We start from the raw sequence: 19,725 nt of genomic DNA, 5'->3' as shown, positions 1-19,725 counted from the left end.
ATCCGCATCACTGTGTGGCGCCCCTGAGGGTTCAGTCGCCACAGGGGTACTGCACCTCAGACTGAGGTGTGGTATCTCCTCTCCGAGGTAAGGGTGGAGCACCTCTCAGGACTCAGCCATCCATTCAACACTACACCACTCCTGTCCTGAGGGGGGCTTTAAGGCACCATAGTGCTGCCCCAGCCGGGATAGAGGAGATGGGGGGAACCAAATGATAGGGGGAACCATGTAGTGGGTGAGGGTGGAGGACACACTTTAGGTTACACTCATTCAATCATATTTAATCAACGGCCATCTTAAGTTCAAGGTCCTTTGATTGTGGTCTTCATTAGTGTTGAGCCACCCCCATAGTGTTCGGGTTCGGTCCGGTTCGTCGAACACCGGGATGTTCGTGGAACTGTTCGTCGAACACCGTTAAAACCAATGGCAGGCAAACAAAAAAACATAGAAACACATATAAAACACCTTCAAAGGTGTCCAAAAGCTGACAAACTGCTCAGAAGACACTCTCTTTAAAAAAGCTGGCCGGCAATTCAGCAGCGGCATACACCGGTACCCGACAATTTAGACAAGAAGGAATAGAGCATCACACATAGATTAGATAGATAGAAACATGTCAGTCACATATATAAGAAGTACAGTGACAGTGTTGGTTACTGTACTTGTCATTTAGTGTTAAAGGATTTATTAAAAAAAATATTAGTGTTTTCATGCACCGTCTCTTTAAAAAAGCCGGCTGGCAATTCAGCATCGGTACCCAACACTTTATAGCAGAAAGAATAGAGCATCACACATAGATTAGATAGATAGAAACATGTCAGTCACATATATAATAAGTACAGTGATAGTGTTGATTACTGTACTTGTCAATTAGTGTTAAAATAAAGGATTTATTAAAAAAAAATTGGCGTGGGGTTCCCCGTAATTTTAGTCTCTAGCGGAGGTTAAGCAGATGACTGGGGCACCCTTCCTGGGCTATTAATATCAGCCCCCAGCTGTCTGCCTAGCCTTTGCTAGCTATTAAAATAGGGGGGACCCCACGTCATTTTTTTGGGGGTCCTCCATTTTAATAGCTAGTAAAGGCTAGGTATTCAGCTGGGGGCTGATATTAGTAGCCTGGGAAGCTCCGTGGGTATTACCCCCTTCCCAGGCTTCAAACATCTGCCCCAGTTGTCTGCTTAACCTCCGCTAGAGACTAAAATTACGGGGAACCCCACGCCAATTTTTTTTTCAATAAATACTTTATTTTAACACTAAATGACAAGTACAGTAATCAACACTATCACTGTACTTCTTATAAATGTGACTGAAATGTTTCTATGTATCTAATCTATGTGTGATGCTCTATTCTTACTGTTATAAAGTGTCGGGTACCGATGCTGAATTGCCGGCCGGCTTTTTTAAAGAGACGGTGCATGAAAACACTAATATTTTTTTTTAATAAATCCTTTAACACTAAATGACAAGTACAGTAGCCAACACTGTCACTGTACTTCTTATATATGTGACTGACATGTTTCTATCTATCTAATCTATGTGTGATGCTCTATTCCTTCTTGTCTAAATTGTCAGGTACCAGTGTATGCCGCTGCTGAATTGCCGGCTTTTCATGTTTCACTGTGAGCACTATTCCCATCGATTTGGGCAACCACTGTAATGCCACAACCACCATGGCTGTGGCATTACAGTGAGTGGCAGACAATCCCTGCATGATTGGTGCTCTAAATAGCGCCAGACATGCAGGACACGCTTTTGGTGCACGAACAGTTATCGAATATAACCTCGAACAGCCGAATTTTTTGCAAATCATTCGCGTTCGTTGAGCGACTCGAACACCGCCCAAAACAGCTTGAATTTGAGATTGGCGAACAGTTCTAGTCGAACACCGCTCATCTCTAGTCTTCATCACTGAACGTGGCTTTCCGGTGGAACCTGCAGCTGATTGAAGATACACGGTCCTCGTTCTCTGGCCTTGAGGCGAGGAGCGGGCTAGAGTTAACGGCTGTCTCTACCCGGTCAAGGACCCTACCTAAGAAGGCCTGGAGGGGAGCAGAGGAGACAAGCTCCACAGGCAAAATGATCCCAGGGGGATGCAGATGGAGCGGCATACGCCACCTGTCCTCACTATTCTGGTCTAGTCAGAGGGACTCCTGCTGCAAAAGGGGTACCGGCCCCCGATATCTGGCTTTGCTACTTCATGTCCTAGTCAGAAAAGCCTGGAGGCTTAGAGGATCCCACCGGGTAACGGACGGAGCGGAGTCGCCACCTGTACCCTTGTTCTGTGTATACCCAGAGGGAAACCCAGCCTTGTAACACGCACCACATACGGACAGGAGAGGACCTAGTGGGAAAGTCTAGGAACACTCTGGTGCAGGGGGTCCTGATTGATGCACCCGAACTACCTGGAGTGTGCTGAACCCCTTCCTGGTGGCCGCAGCGCGCCGTGAGGAGCAAGGAGAAGCCTTGCAGCTGACACCTAACAACGTGAGTAAAGCTTGGAAGACTGCATCCATTGCCTCCGGTCCCTTATTCCAGCGTGACACCACACCGCACCACCCTCTACGACTCCCCTGATCCGTCTTCTCTGCCCTGAGGCCCTGCTGCGCCTGTGGGGAGTAGTATCATCTTCTGCTGCCACGACATCCCGCCTCAGAGGACTGCCGCAGCGCTGGTGGCGAATCACCAGGCACCACAGGTGGCGTAGTCATTATATCCACTCGATTACCACTGTCCCTCCTGGCCCTTATTTTTACTGTGACGACCCTGGGCACGGGCCGGGCGTAGGCCACGACTGCATCCACCGTACACCAGGAGGCCCGGTTCCGAGTACCCCCATCTCTCAGGGTAGGGCCAGCGAGCGGGAGCGAGGCGTCACAACTGCATCTGTACATGCAGATTCCATGCGTTTCAATGTGCGGATGGTACCAGGGTGTGAAGGACAGGAGACTCTCCTCTGGACCCGGGTACCATAGAACCGGTAAAAAAAGAATAAAATAAAAAATAAATATCATACTTACCTTCTGATGGCCCCCGGTGTCTTTATCCGATGCGTCCTGGCTTGCCGGCATCTCGCAATGGTCTGAAAAGGACCTGCCGTGACGTCATTTAGTCATGTGACCGGTCACGCGACCGCTGACGTCGGCAGGCCATCAGAAGGTAATTATATATCTATTTTTTACCTTTCTTTTTCGGTCACACTATATAAATCCATGCCGGTTGCATGGATTTATATAGTGTGACCAAGTTGTCAAGTACTTTCCAAGTGATGCTAAAATCGCTTGGAAAGCGCTTGTCAACCCGCATGCGGAAATGCATGTGAAGAACGCTTCACATCCTCTTGTCCCTGGCAGGAAAAACGCATGTACAATCCACATGTACAATCCGCATGTACAATCCGCATGCGTTTTTTCTGCCAGGGAGATGCAGAAACGCTCAAAAAAAATCCAGAGCATTTGTGCATCGTGGGCACATAGCCTTACATTAATTGTATGACTCAATATTGAGCACACGTAGCCATTTATATACAGCAGGAGGCCGCACGTAGCCATCTATACACAGCAGGAGGCCGCACGTAGCCATCTATACACAGCAGGAGGCCGCACGTAGCCATCTATACACAGCAGGAGGCCGCACGTAACCATCTATACACAGAAGGAGCCCGCACGTAGCCATCTATACACAGCGGGAGGCCGCACATAGCCATCTATACACAGCAGGAGGCCGCACGTAGCCATCTATACACAGCGGGAGGCCTCATGGAGCCATCTATACACAGCAGGAGGCTGCACGTAGCCATCTATACACAGCGGGAGGCCTCATGGAGCCATCTATACACAGCAGGAGGCCGCACGAAGCCATCTATACACAGAAGGAGGAAGCACGTAGCCATCTATACACAGCGGGAGGCCACACGGAGCCATCTATACACAGGAGGCCACACGTAGCCATCTATAGACAGCAGGAGGAAGCACGTAGCCATCTATACACAGCAGGAGGCCGCACTGAGCCATCTATACTCAACAGGAGGCCGCACGGTGCCATCTATACACAGCAGGAGGCCGCACGGCGCCATCTATACACAGCCGGAGGCCGCACGGCGCCATCTATACAGAGCGGGTGGCCGCACGACGCCATCTATATACAGCGGGAGGCCGCACGGTGCCATCTATACACAGCGGGAGGCCGCACGGCGCCATCTATACACATCGGGAGGCCGCACGGCGCCATCTATACACAGCGGGAGGCCGCACGGCGCCATCTATACACAGCGGGAGGCCGCACGGCACCATCTATACACAGCGGGAGGCCGCATGGCGCCATCTATACACAGCAAGAGGCCGCATGGCGCCATTTATACACAGCGGGAGGCCACACAGCCCCCCCCAGAGACAGCAGGAGGCCGCACGGCGCCATCTATACTCAGCAGGAGGCCGCACGCAGTCACGCACGCAGTCACACACACACACAAACATATACAGACATATACATACACGCATAAACACATTTGAAACACAAAAATACATATAAACAGACATCACACAATGATATCTGCCTGCACACACACACACACATACATACACACACACTCACTCACACACACAGACAGACACACACAGACACACACACACTCACCATCCCCCGGCTCGGCTCCAGTCCTCCTGCTCTTTTCCGGTGCAGCCCTGCAGGCTGGGTGCGCACTGCGTGACATCACAGCTAGGAGACACGGCCGCGCACAGGGCCGTGTCTCCTAGCAGTGACGCGGCCGGGCCAGCACAGGGAAGTTAACTGTTGCAGTGCTGGCCCCGCCGAAGAAGAAGCAGCGGCCATGTGCCACTGCTGGGGGAGCAGTCCGGGGGCCCCCCCCGCCACTGTCTGCCGGTATGTGACGCGGCGGCGCACATATAATGAGGGCAATCTGGCCATAGACACCCCGGGCCCCCTGCAGGTTCGGGGCCCCGGGCGGTAGCCCAGATTGCCCTCATTATAATCTGCCTATGATATAAATGCATCTGCTCTGTGATAGTCTCAGGGTTCTGTTTCAAGTGCAGAGAGCATCATGAAGACCAAGGAACACACCAGGCAGGTCCGAGATACTGTTGTCGCGAAGTTTAAAGCTGGATTTGGATACAAATAGATTTCCCAAGTTTTAAACATCTCAAGGAGCACTGTGCAAGCGATCATATTAAAATGGAAGGAGTATCGGACCACTGCAAATCTACCAAGACCCGGCCGTCCCTCTAAAGTTTCATCTCGAACAAGGAGAAGACTGATCAGAGATGAAGCCAAAAGGCCCATGATCACTCTGGATGAACTGCAGAGATCTACAGCTGAGGTGGGAGAGTCTGTCCATAGGAGAACAATCAGTCGTACACTGCACAAATCTGGCCTTTATGGAAGAGTGGCAAGAAGAAAGCCATTTCTCAAAGATATCCATAAAAAGTCTCATTTGAAGTTTGCCACAAGCCACCTGGGAGACACACCAAACATGTGGAATAAGATGCTCTGGTCAGATGAAACCAAAATCGAACTTTTTGGCCACAATGCAAAACGATAGGTTTGGCGTAAAAGCAACACAGCTCATCACCCTCAAACATGGTTGTGGCAGCATCATGGTTTGGGCCTGCTTTTCTTCAGCAGGGACAGGGAAGATGGTTAAAATTGATGGGAAGATGGACGGAGCCAAATACAGGACCATTCTGGAAGAAAACTTGTTGGAGTTTGCAAAAGACCTGAGACTGGGACGGAGATTTATCTTCCAACAAGACAATGATCCCAAACATAAAGCAAAATTTACAATGGAATGGTTCAAAAATAAACGTATCCAGGTGTTAGAATGGCTAAGTCAAAGTCCAGACCTGAATCCAATCAAGAATCTGTGGAAAGAGCTGAAAACTGCTGTTCACAAACGTCCTCCATCCAACCTCACTGAGCTCGAACTGTGTTGCAAGGAAGAATGGGCAAGAATTTCAGCCTCTCGATATGCAAAACTGAAAGAGACATACCCCAAGCGACTTGCAGCTTTAATCGCAGCGAAAGGTGGCGCTACAAAGTATTAACTCAAGGGGGCCGAATAATATTGCACACCCCACTTTTCAGTTTTAAATTTTTTTAAAAAGTTTAAAATATCCAATAAATTTCGATCCACTTCACGATTGTGTCCCACTTGTTGTTGATTCTTCCCAGAAAAATTAGAATTTTATATCTTTATGTTTGAAGCGAGAAATGTGGCAAAAGGTAAAAATGTTCAAGGGGGCCAAATACTTTCACAAGGCACTGTATATATATATATAATATATGCGTATGTGTGTGTGTATATATATACAGTATAATATATGCATGTGTATGTGTATATACAGGGTCGGACTGGGGTGTCTGGGGCCCACAGGGAGAACTGACTCTAGGGGCCCACCTACAGCCATATGCAAATATCTGTTATCCGCTATCCCTGTTATAGTGGAGCATTGACTGGCGGCTCCTGCACATCTACTGTGCACCACTATAACTGGGATGTACAATTACGGTAGTTTGCATTAAAGGGCTTCTTTGGTTAAAACAAGTTATCACCGATCCATGGGATCCACAGGATCGGTGATCACTTATTGATCGTTTGGGTCCGAACATTGGAAAACGCGCCTATCAGAAGAATGGGGAAGTTTCATCCCTGACAGGACACTTATCCCCATTTTAAAATGCAGCTTCCAAAAAAGAGCAGCGCTCACAGTCACTGAGGGAATGACTGGATGAGTGGTCGCATCTCACATGCCGCTCCAGTCTAATGGGGAGAAAAGCTCCACATTCTGCCGATTGTGTCCCAGCAGTCAGACCCCCACCAATCAATATCATCACTGATCCTGTGGAGAGGTGATTACTTGTTTTCACCAGAGAACCCCTGTAAGTGCATCTCTGCCGCTCTGGTCCAAGTATTTAATCTCTAAGGCTGCGGCCCCACTATCAGTATTTGGTCAGTATTTTTTCTCAGGAGTGGGAGCCAAAACCAGGTGAGGAACAATCAGAGAAAAGGTATAATAGAAACAAGTCACCAATTCTGTATTTATCACCCACTCCTGGTTTTGGCAGCTACTCCTGAGAAAAAATACTGACCGAATACTGATGGTGGGGCTGTGGCCTAATGGAAAAAAATCTTTTCCTAGTTAATATCAGCAAGAACAAAATGACTGCCATACACAACACAGTCCACTATATCAACACCAATAATACCACATACAAAAGAGACAAATATTGCCACACCATGACTAGATCACATATTACCACCACATAGTGACCGAATAATACTACATACAAGGAACAAATACGGCCACACCATGACCAGACCACATATTACCACCCCAAAGTGACCAAATACTACAATACTGATCATGAATACAAACCACAATACTAACAACACTGTTATTACCACCAGTGACATTATACACAGGAGCTCTGTATATAGTGTCAGTGTACAGGTAATACAGGGATCACCAGTGACATTATACACAGGAGCTCTGTATATAGTGTCAGTGTACAGGTAATACAGGGATCACCAGTGACATTATACACAGGAGCTCTGTATATAGTGTACAGTGTACAGGTAATACAGTGACCACCAGTGACATTATACACTGGAGCTCAGTATATAGTGTCAGTGTACAGGTAATACAGGGTTAACCAGTGACATTACACACAGGAGCTCTGTATAGAGTGTCAGTGTACAGGTAATACAGTGATCACCAGTGACATTATACACTGGAGCTCTGTATTTAGTGTACAGGTATTACAGTGGTTACCAGTGACATTATACACAGGAGCTCTGTATATAGTGTACAGGTAATACAGTGGTCACCAGTGACATTATACACAGGAGCTCTGTACATAGTGTATAGTGCACAGGTAATACAGTGGTCACCAGTGACATTATACACAGGAGCTCTGTATATAGTGTACAGATAATACAGTGGTCACCAGTGACATTATACACAGGAGCTCTGTATATAGTGTACAGGTAATACAGTGGTCACCAGTGACATTATACACAGGAGCTCTGTATATATTGCACAGGTAATACAGTGGTCACCAGTGACATTATACACAGGAGCTCTGTATATAGTGTACAGATAATACAGTGGTCACCAGTGACATTATACACAGGAGCTCTGTATATAGTGTACAGGTAATACAGTGGTCACCAGTGACATTATACACAGGAGCTCTGTATATAGTGTATAGTGTACAGGTAATACAGGGATCACCAGTGACATTATACACAGGAGCTCTGTATATAGTGTCAGTGTACAGGTAATACAGTGATCACCAGTGACATTATACACTGGAGCTCTGTATATAGTGCACAGGTAATACAGTGGTCACAAGTGACATTATACACAGAAGCTCTGTATATAGTGTATACATAATATAGTGATCACCAGTGACATACACAGGAGTTCTGTATATACTATATACACACGTGGTCAGAATTGTTGGTACCCCTCGTTTAATGAAAGAAAAACCCACAATGGTCACAGAAATAACTTGAATCTGACAAAAGTAATAATAAATTAAAAATCTATGAAAATGAACAAATGAAAGTCAGACATTGCTTTTCTGCTTCCACTGAATTTAAAAAAAAAATTAAACTCATGAAATCGGCCTGGACAGAAATGATGGTACCCCTGAAAATAATGTGATAAAAGGGACATGTTAAATAAAGTTGTGTCCACTAATTAGCATCACAGGTGTCTACAATCTTGTAATCAGTCAGTGGGCCTGTATATAGGGCTACAGATACTCACTGTGCTATATATAGGGCTGCAGATACTCACTGTGCCTGTATATAGGGCTACAGATACTCACTGTGCCTGTATATAGGGTTACAGATACTCACTGTGCCTGTATATAGAGTTACAGATACTCACTGTGCCTGTATATAGGGTTACAGATATTCACTGTGCCTGTATATAGGGTTACAGATACTCACTGTGCTTGTATATAGGGCTACAGATACTCACTGTGCTTGTATATAGGGCTACAGATACTCACTGTGTTGTTTGGTGACATGGTGTGTACCACACTCAACATGGACCAGAAGAAGCAAAGGAAAGAGCTGTCTCAGGAGATTAGAAAGAAAATTATAGAAAAGCATGTTAAAAGGTAAAGGTTATAAGACCATCTCCAAGCAGCTTGATGTTTCTGTGACTACAAGTGCACATATTATTCAGAAATTTAAAATCCATGGGACTGTAGCCAACCTCCCTGGACGTGGGTGCAGGAGGAAAATTGATGACAAATCAAAGAGACGGATAATATGAATGGTAACAAAAGAGCCCAGAATAACTTCTAAAGAGATTAAAGGTGAACTTCAAGCTCAAGGAACATCAGTGTCAGATCGTACTATCCACCGTTGTTTGATCCAAAGTGAACTTCATGTAAGACGACCAAGGAGAACACCATTGTTGAAAAAAAAAATAGTAAAAAAGCCAGACTGGAATTTGCCAAACTACATGTTGACAAGCCACAAAGCTTCTGGGAGAATGTACTATGGACAGATGAGACAAAAATTGAAGTTTTTGGCAAGGCACATCAGCTCTATGTTCACAGATGGAAAAATGAAGCATATCAAGAAAAGAACACTGTCCCTACTGTGAAACATGGTGGAGGCTCTGTTATGTTCTGGGGCTGCTTTGCTGCACCTGGCACAGGGTGTCTTGAATCTGTGCAGGGTACAATGAAATCTCAAGACTATCAAGGGATTCTAGAGAGAAATGTGCTGCCCAGTGTCAGAAAGCTTGGTCTCAGTCGCAGGTCTAGCAACAGGATAATGACCCAAAACACACAGCTAAAAACACCCAAGAATGGCTAAGAGGAAAACATTGGACTATTCTGAAGTGGCTTCTATGAGCCCTGACCTAAATCCTATGGAGCATCTTTGGAAAGAGCTGAAACATTCTGGAAAAGGCAACCTTCAAACACGAGACAACTGGAGCAGTTTGCTCATGAGGAGTCGGCCAAAATATCTGTCGAGAGGCGCAGAAGTCTCATTGACAGTTACAGGAATCGTTTGATTGCAGTGATTGCCTCAAAAGGTTCAACAAAATATTAAGTTAAGAAGAAGAACCATCATTTCTGTCCAGGCCGATTTCATGAGGTTAATTTTTTTTAAAATTCTGTGGAAGCAGAAAATCAATGTCTGACCTTCATCTCTTCATTTTCAAAAATTTGTAATTTATCAGATTGAAGTTATTTTTGTGACCATTGTGGGTTTTTCTTTCATTAAACGAGGAGTACCAACAATTTTGACTACGTGTGTAGTGTAAGTGTACATGTAATACACTGACTCACCAGTGATGTCTCTAGGTGAAGTCCTTCATCTTCGCTTTTCTTCTTCATCTGGCACAGACAGCTATCACTTCTTCCAGCCAGGAATCATCTCTGCAGAAAATAACACACAGTTATTAATAACTGATCTCTTCTAGAGAATATTCCCACTTCCCCCCCCCCCCCCCGACCTCTACACTACACCAGTTGAAGAAAAAAAGCAACATAGTGCCGTCCTGCACAGTAACAGGACCTCTCTTTTGTCCCATCCCATGGAAAACAATTTCCTAAAAAGTAAATTATATTACAGAAGTAATAATGTAATAATAATTGGAATCTAAAGTAATAATGTTCCCCACTGGTCACCATAAACTAATAAAGTATGTTCCTCAATCTGGCTCCCAAACAGTAATTAAGTCCCTTGTCTAGCCAGGCACACCCATATGTCCCTTCTGGCCACCATTTGTCTAGTGTGACCCCTCCATATATTTATCCTAGCACATGTGTATCGAGCCTGCCCCCTCCCATATACCCATCCTAGCCCCCCCATGTGCCAGTCTGCCCCCCCACATATCCATCCTTGCCTCCATGTTTCCAGCCTGCGCCCCCATATGTCCCCCCCATATATCCTCCATGTGTCCAGCCTGCCCTCTACATATTCATCCTGGCCTCCATGTTTCCAGCCTCTCCCCTCATATATCCATACTGCCCTTACCCCCTGCATATATCCATCCTGACACCCCCCATATATCCAGCGTGCCCCTCCATATATTTATGCTAGCCCATGTGTATCGAGCCCGCCCCCCCCACATATTCATCCTAGCCCCCCCATATATCCATCCTGGCCTCCATGTGTTCAGCCTGCCCCCCCCCCCATATATCCATCCTGGCCTCCATAAGTCCAGCTTGCCCCCTCCCATATATCCATCCTGGCCTCCATATATCCATCTTGCCCCCCCATATATCCATCCTGCCCCCCCCATATATCCATCCTGCCCCCCATATATCCATCCTGGCCTCCATGTGTCCAGCCTGCCCCCCATATACCCATCCTGCCCACCCCCCTTTGCCTGGGTCCACCTTGGTTCCCCCTTGTGTGTCCTGCCAGGGCTCCCCCTTGTGTGTCCAGCCAGGGCTCCCCTCCCTTGCGTGTCCAGCCAGGGCTCCCCCCTTGCGTGTCCAGCCAAGGCTCCCCCCCTTGCGTGTCCAGCCAGGGCCCCCCCCTTGCGTGTCCAGCCAGGGTTCCCCCCTCGTGTGTCCAGCTTGGCCCCCCCTCGTGTGTCCAGCTTGGCCCCCCCTCGTGTGTCCAGCTTGGCCCCCCCTCGTGTGTCCAGCTGGGCCCCCCCTCGTGTGTCCAGCTGGGCCCCCCCTCGTGTGTCCGTCCAGCTGGGCCCCCTCTCGTGTGTCCGTCCAGCTGGGTCCCCCCTCGTGTGTCCGTCCAGCTGGGCCCCCCCTCGTGTGTCCGTCCAGCTGGGCCCCCCCTCGTGTGTCCGTCCAGCTGGGCCCCCCCTCGTGTGTCCGTCCAGCTGGGCCCCCCTTGTGTGTCCATCCAGCTGGGCCCCCCTTGTGTGTCCGTCCAGCTGGGCCCCCCTTGTGTGTCTGTCCAGCTGGGCCCCCCCTTGTGTGTCTGTCCAGCTGGGCCCCCCCTTGTGTGTCTGTCCAGCTGGGCCCCCCCTTGTGTGTCTGTCCAGCTGGGCCCCCCCCTTGTGTGTCTGTCCAGCTTGGCCCCCCCTTGTGTGTCTGTCCAGCTGGGCCCCCCCTTGTGTGTCTGTCCAGCTGGGCCCCCCCTTGTGTGTCTGTCCAGCTGGGCCCCCCCCTTGTGTGTCTGTCCAACTTGGCCCCCCCTTGTGTGTCTGTCCAGCTGGGCCCCCCCCTTGTGTGTCTGTCCAGCTGGGCCCCCCCCTTGTGGGTCTGTCCAGCTGGGCCCCCCCTTGTGTGTCCTGCTGGCCCCCGCCTTGTGTGTCCAGACCATTACACACACACACACCTCTTACCTTCCTGCGATCCCGTGCGGTGTCCTCCTTCTCCTGAGTTGCGCTCCTCCTTCACAGCAGGCGCATGACGATGACGTCATACGCCGGCCGGCGAAGGGAGACACGCAGCTTCAGCTGCTTCACTGGGACGTGCGCCGCGGTGGTTCAGGTAATGAACGCTGCGTGCGCGCGTCCCTGCATACACTGTGCCTGCGCTTTTAAAGGGCCCGTGCCCCTTAAAACCGCAGGATTTTTTTTGTTCTCTTCTCCCCCCTCTACTCTGCAGCAGCGGCGGGGCCCACCGGGAAATTTCCCGGTATCCCGCCAGCCCAGACCGACCCTGTGTATATATATTTATATAGATGCATGTGTGTGTGTGTATAGATTATATATATATAGAGAGAGAAAGCTAGAAATAGCGGTCTTTTATATAACTGCACAATATGGTTGGGTCTTTGTCTACATATTACATTTATATGTAGCGCTCGCTTGAGATATATATATACACACACACGCATATATATATGTTCGTGTATGTCATAGAGAGAGACATGAATATACCTGTGTAATATATATACTACTATTAGTGATGGGCGAGCACTAAAATGCTCGGGTGCTCGTTGCTTGGGTCGAGCACATTGGAATACTCGAGTGCTCGACCCGAGCAATGACCCCAATGTAAGTCTATGGGAAACTCGAGCATTTTTCAGGCGGCTCACCCCAGCGGTCTGCAGAGGGCCTAAAAATTGCCCAAATCAATGGGAACAGTGCTCAAATGACATAGGGACAGCATGGGGAAGACCCCTGGAAGCATTTTTGACTCCCAGGTCACTTCTGTCAACAACATTGTCAGAGGTATTACGCCACTTTTACGGACTCACAATAAAACTACAAAAACGAAACCAAAATGGATTTTCCTGGGAAATATGTTAAGGAACATCCTTTCCAGGGTAATGACTTGTATATAAAGCTAAATAAATAATCAAAAACAAAAATGCTCCTCCACACCTTGGGCTATGTTCACACGTAGCGTTTTTGATGCGTTTTTTCACTTTTACATTGCTTTCAACCGTGACAAATGCATTCACCAGGAAATATTTTAACATTTTACAACCTTATCTGGCCATGTGGTGTGTGAGATATCATCAGACACATCGTGTTTCATTTATGAAGGAGGGACTCTGAAAGTCACAAAGCCTGTTTTTATAGGGCCATCGGGCGGCCTTTACTATTCTTAAAGAGCCATCAGTCGGCCCTCACTATTCTTAGAGAGCCATCAGCCGACTATGTTTTATTGTTTCCATTACTAAGAGTGGGTCTCCTATACTGTTATTGCATATGCCGTGAGTGGCAGGGCTGCCCAAAATTTGGACGCACCCCAATAACACTTTGAAAATTTGGACGCACCCCAATACCCCTTTGAAGAGACTTAGAGGAGGGCCTTCTAAAAACAATGTTCCCATTATTAGGAAGTAGGTCTCCCATTGTATTTGCCTATGCAGTGAATGCTAGGGTTGCCAAAAATTTGGAGGCACTCCAGTGCCCCTTGGAAGAGACGTGGAGGTCAGAGGGCCTCCTTAAAACAATGTTCCCATTATTAGGAAGTGGGTCTCCCATTGTGTTTGCCTATGCAGTGAATGCAAGGGTTTCCAAAAATTTGGAGGCACTCCAATGCCCCTTGGAAGAGACGTGGAGGTCAGAGGGCCTCCTTAAAACAATATTCCCATTATTATGAAGTGGGTCTCCCATTGTGTTTGCCTATGCAGTGAATGCAAGGGTTGCCAAAAATTTGGAGGCACTCCAATGCCCTTGGAAGAGACGTGGAGGTCAGAGGGCCTCCTGAAAACAATGTTTCCATTACTAGGAAGTGGGTCTCCCATTGTGTTTGCCTATGCAGTAAATGCAATGGTTGCCAAAAATTTGGAAGCACTCCAATGTCCCTTGGAAGAGATGTGGAGGTCAGAGGGCCTCCTGAAAACAATGTTCCCATTATGAAGAAGTGGGTCTCCCATTGTGTTTGCCTATGCAGTGAATGTAAGGGCTGCCAAAAATTGGGAGGCACTCCAATGCCCTTTGGAAGAGACAGGGAGGAGGGCCTCATAAAAAATGTTCCCATTAGAAAGAGCGGGTCTCCTATACTTGTAATGCCCAAGCACTAAGTGTATGGACTGACAAACATTTACCCCTGGGGTGTATACATGAACATACTGTATAAAAAACATTTTTTAACTGGCATCATAAACACCCTTTAAAAAAATTATGTGGGTGTTGCATCACGGACCACGGTCACTATGGTGATATGGTGGTGGAGGATAAGGATGAGGAGAAGGAGGAGGACAAGAGCAAATAGCCAAAATCAGGAAGCGTATACACATGTGTGGGTGTGAAGAGGTGCATGGGAATACACCTCCCAAAAAAAGACACTGGATTTGAGTTTATGTTACGCTGCTATCATTCGGTGGTGTTGAGAAGTCAGGCCCAATCCAGCCCTTGTTCATTTTTATAAGAGTCAGCCCATCAGCATTTTCAGTTGACAGGCGGATGCGCTTATCAGTTATAATTCCACCAGCGGCACTAAAAACCCGCTCTGATAAAACGCTGGCTGTAGGGCAGGCCAAGACCTCCAAGGCATAGACAGCCAGTTCATTCCTCGTATCCAGCTTGGATACCCAATAATTATAAGGCACAGAGGAATCACGGAGGACGTTGGCACGGTCGGCAAGGTACTCAGCATCTTCCCAAACTTTGCACTCCTTGTGAGAGTACCCCATGCCTCAGGGCTTGTGCGATGGGAGGGGCTGAGAAAATTCTCCCAGAACTTTGACAGTGTTCCCCTTCCTCTGCTGGATTGAAGTTGTGTCTCTCTCGCCTGTACTCCTTGGTTGTCCAGCGAACTGTGAGCTCTGCCGCCAGTGTTTTCAGATGGGAATTTTTTTAATAGTTCCGCAACAAGGGCCTTCTGGTACAGCCCCATTTTTGTAGACCTGTCCGCCTCAGGAATAAGAGATATAAAGTTCTCCTTGTAGCGTGGGTCTAGAAGTGTCACCAACCAGTAATGACTGTCACCCAAAATTTTGAGAACGCGAGGGTCATGGGAAAGGCAGCGTAACATAAACTCAGCCATGCGTGCCAGACTGCTAACAGGCAAGACTTCCGTGTCCTCACCAAGAGGATGGCTGACCATGATCTCCTCCTCCTCCTTTCTGTCCTCTGGCCATCCACACTGAACAGACAGTATGACAGCTGAGCAGGTAGTACCGTCTATAGCGAATGAAACTATCTCCTGTTCTTCCTTCTCTGTGACCTCTGCAACCAGTGTTTTCAGATTGGAATTTTTTTAAGAATTCCACAACAGGAGCACTCTGGTACTGCCCTATTTTATTAGGCATGTCCATGAGGGTCATGGGAAAGGCAGCATAGCATAAACTCAGCCATGTGTGCCCGACTGCTAACATGCAAGTCTTCCATGTCCTCACCACAAAGACGACTGACTATGCTCTCCACCTCCTCCTCCTCCTCCTCCTCCCTGTCCTCAGACCATCCACGCTGAACAGAGGGTATGACAGTTGTGCAGGTAGTAACGTCTATAGTGCAGGAAACTAGCTCTTGTTCTTCCTCCTCCTCCTCTTCCTCTTTGTCACCCAATCCACATTGGGATGAGATGAGGCTGGGCTGTGTGTAATCACCCTGTATGGTTCCTTGCTCCATCTCATCATGCTCCGCCTGCAATGCATCCTCTTTGATTGTGAGCAGAGAGCATTTCAGAAGACAGAGAAGTGGGATGGTGACGATAATTATGGCATCAACGCCGCTCACCATCTTGGTGGAGTCCTCAAAGTTTTGGAGGATGGTACATATGTCTGACATCTATGTCAACTCCTGAGGTCATATGTGTGGAGTCTGAACTGAATACCGACAGCCTTGTTGATGCTGGTACTTAACAACTACCCTCTTCTGCTCACAAATCCTTCCCAACATCTGCAGTGTAGAGTTCCAACTCGTGGGGACATCACACACCAGTCTGTGAGCTGGAAGCTGCAAATGCTGCTGAAACACGGCAAGGGCGGCGGAAGCTGTAGGTGACTTTCTAAAATGGGCACACAGGCGGCATACTTTAACAAGCCCAGGCCATCCATCCACACGTGTCATGCAGGATTTACCAGAGACTCTACCCTTTCCAATACAAGTGGACAGATAAACCTTGATAAAGGCTCTGAGAGCCGAAATGTTGGTTTGAAGTCTGTCTGACCATGTTGGCAATAAATTCTTGAAAAATTCCAATGAATTATTGATTATGGACTTTGTACAGTGCGGGGATGTTAATCTTACTAGGATATTGATTTTGCATCCATTAGGCACTCTCAAGGAGTAGCGTATATTCTTTCTCGTGTTACACTTTAACAAGCAGATCCAGCAGCTCTGGGTGGGATTTGAGAAACCGCTGAACCAAGAGGTTAAGCACATGGGCCAGGCATGGTGCGTGTGTGAGCTAGCCTTGCCTCAGAGCCGCCACCAGGTTCCAGCCATTGTCACACATGACCATGCCTGGCTGTAGGTTTAGCGGTGTGCGACACAGATCTGCCTGATGTTTAAGAGCTGTCCACAACTCTTCAGCATTGTGCGGTTTGTCACCTAAGCATATTACCTTCTGCACAGCCTGTTGCCGCTTGGCTGAGGCAGTGCTGCAGTGCTTCCAGCTTGTGACTCATGTTGTCATTTTGGAGATGGAGGCTGAAGAGGAGGACGAGGCTGAGGAGGATGAGATGCAGGAGCTGTAGACTATGGGGGCAACCCTGATTGACCTAGGGCCCGCAATCCTTGGCCTCGGGAGGACGTGTTCCGTTCCAAGGTCCGACTGGGTCCCGGCTTCCACTATGTTAACCCAGTGTGCCTTCAGGCCGTTGGCGTTGGCTGCGTATTTGCACTTGTGTTCCAAGGACTGGGGTATGGACAACTGAACGCTGCGCTGAGACAAGGACGTGGACGTGCTTCCTGATACTGATACTTGAGAGTGTGCAACGACAGGTGCAGGGCAGGAGGCATCTTCACATGCACCATGGACAGGGGATTGGCTTGCATGCACAACAGCGGAAGAAGCAATGGTGCCACCCGCAGACACTGTTCCTGGACTCTGGGGTTCGGCCCACAAAGTTGAGTTCTTTGCGACCATGTGCCTGATCATGCTCGTAGTGATCAGGCTGCTAGTTTTGCCACCCCTGCCCTGCTGATGTTGACCTGGCAGGTGGTGCAAATGGCCTTTTTGGGGTTACCGGCAGGCTCTTTAAAAAACAACCAGACTTGGGAAGACCTAACAGTTGTACTGGAAACTTCCTTCGTGTTGGTGTTACGGGGAACAGTTGCCTGCCTTCTGTCTGCGGCCACCACACTGCTTCTTCCTGCCTGTTGGGGTGCTCTGCCTCCCTCCCCCTGTGTGCTGCTGTCCTTGCTCTGCATGTCCTCCTCCTGGGTCAGTTACTATATCATCCACCACCTCGTCTTCCACTTCCGCACCCTGGTCCTCCTCCTGACTTTCTGGCAATTGTGTCTCATCATTGTCCACCTCTTGTGACACTTTCCCACCATCGCCTTCATGTGACCGTGGCTTCTCAAATATTTGGGTATCGCTTCATGCAATCTCCTCTTGCCCCACTTCAAGTGGATCGGGCGAGAGGCCCAAATGTATAAATGGAAAAGTGAACAGCTCTTCAGAGTGTCCAAGTGTGGGATCAGTTGTCTCCGGGCACTCGGCATGGTGGGAGGAAGGAGGATCAGGCTAAGGAATATGCGGTCCAGACTCACGGCTACTGAGTCTTGACCGTGTGGAAGACCGGGTGGTGGTGGTGTCTAAGAGACTGGAAGCATTTTCCGCTATCCAACCAACAACCTTTTGACACTGCTCTGGGTTCAATAGTGTTGTGCTGCGGTCCCCTAGGAATTGGGACGGGAAGGTCGGGCAAGAAGATGTGGGTGTTTATTGTGGCACAATTTCAGCTTGCCCATGGCCTCGGCCTCTGCATGCACCATCACGTCCAGTTCCCCGTCCCTTGCCACGCGCCTTGCCCATTTTAAATGGAGGACAATATCTTCCATGCTCACTACAAATGGCTGAATTTGGAGCGAAGTTATATGTAATCCGTGTGATGGAGAAACCACAGTTTTAAATACCTGGCCTGTAGATAACTATTTTGAACAGCAAACCGGTGCCAAAAACTTTCCTGACACACTGAAAAAAAATTTGAATGGAGGCCAAAAATGGCAGTATTTTCAGCGCAATTATATGTGATCCGTGTGACGGACAAACCACAGTTTTAAATAGCTGGATTTTTAGCGCAGCAATATGGAAAGGGCCTGGCTGTATTCTGCAGTGCCAACAAGAAAATGGCGCAGAAAAACTGTGTACTCTGGATTGATTTTTAAGCAAATAATGAGGATTAAAATCCCAAAAAATTATTCCTGGCCCCTGAGACCTGTGCCTTTGTCTAGAAATATCTAACAGCAGCAGAAGGCAGAAATGGAATGGAGCCTCTTGTGCTATATGCACTGCAGTCTGCTATATACGCTGCCTGCCTGCCTATATACACTGACTGCCCCTTGAGAAAGCGGCCCTAGTTGCCGTGAAACGCGCGTCGGGGACGCATTTTCTATCCTTGTCCGACCACTTCAGCCTGCTATCATTGGTAAGAACACTAGTTTTTTCAGGGTCAACCATTTATGATGCACTTCCCCTGTCATCAAGACATTTAGTTATGAGAGGTTACTTTTCCTTATTTTTGCCCTTGGGGAACCCTGTTTAAAATGTCCTGCTATTTGCTAAAATCTGTCAGCACTGGTAACATGCCCACTGCACCTTATTTGATTGGTTTGGTCTGACTGTCTGTCAGCAATGCACTATGAAGTGCGCCACCATATGGTCAGTCTAAGTATAACCCATTTAATCCTGACATTATTATGTACCTGATTAAATTATATTTATACAAAATTTTTTCTACAATTTTGGTCAGGAATTTTTTGGTATAGTGCTTTCTCATGTTTTCCCATGTGTTTTCCCATATATTTGCATTTTTTTGGTTCGATGCCCTAACTTTTTTCTATCTGTAAATTTATGCAAATTTGATCAAATATTTAATATCAGGGCAGGCTTTGTTCTGGCTGGATCGGATATTTCATTGTCTACCTTGCTTTTTGTGTTTTGTTTGAGTTATATATTTTTAAATGAATGTTTCAATAAAATATGTATACTTTTTTCTAAGCCATGATGACTCTGTTGTTCTCTCTTTAACCTATATACACTGACTGCCTGATATCTCTGCAGATGGATTAGTCCTCAGAAGTTTGTTTGTGTAATGTTCTTGTTTTCTCCCTACAGAACATGATACACAAGCAAATCTCTCCCTAGCTCAGCAGCAGCTCTCGCTACACTGCCTGATTGCGGAGCATACTAACG

Source organism: Phyllobates terribilis, unplaced genomic scaffold (assembly GCF_046119375.1).
Source record: "Phyllobates terribilis strain yellow unplaced genomic scaffold, ASM4611937v1 Scaffold_11__3_contigs__length_659146591, whole genome shotgun sequence".
Classification (NCBI taxonomy): domain Eukaryota; kingdom Metazoa; phylum Chordata; class Amphibia; order Anura; family Dendrobatidae; genus Phyllobates; species Phyllobates terribilis.
The sequence above is the reverse complement of the archived record's forward strand: the minus strand, read 5'-3'. Positions refer to the sequence as shown.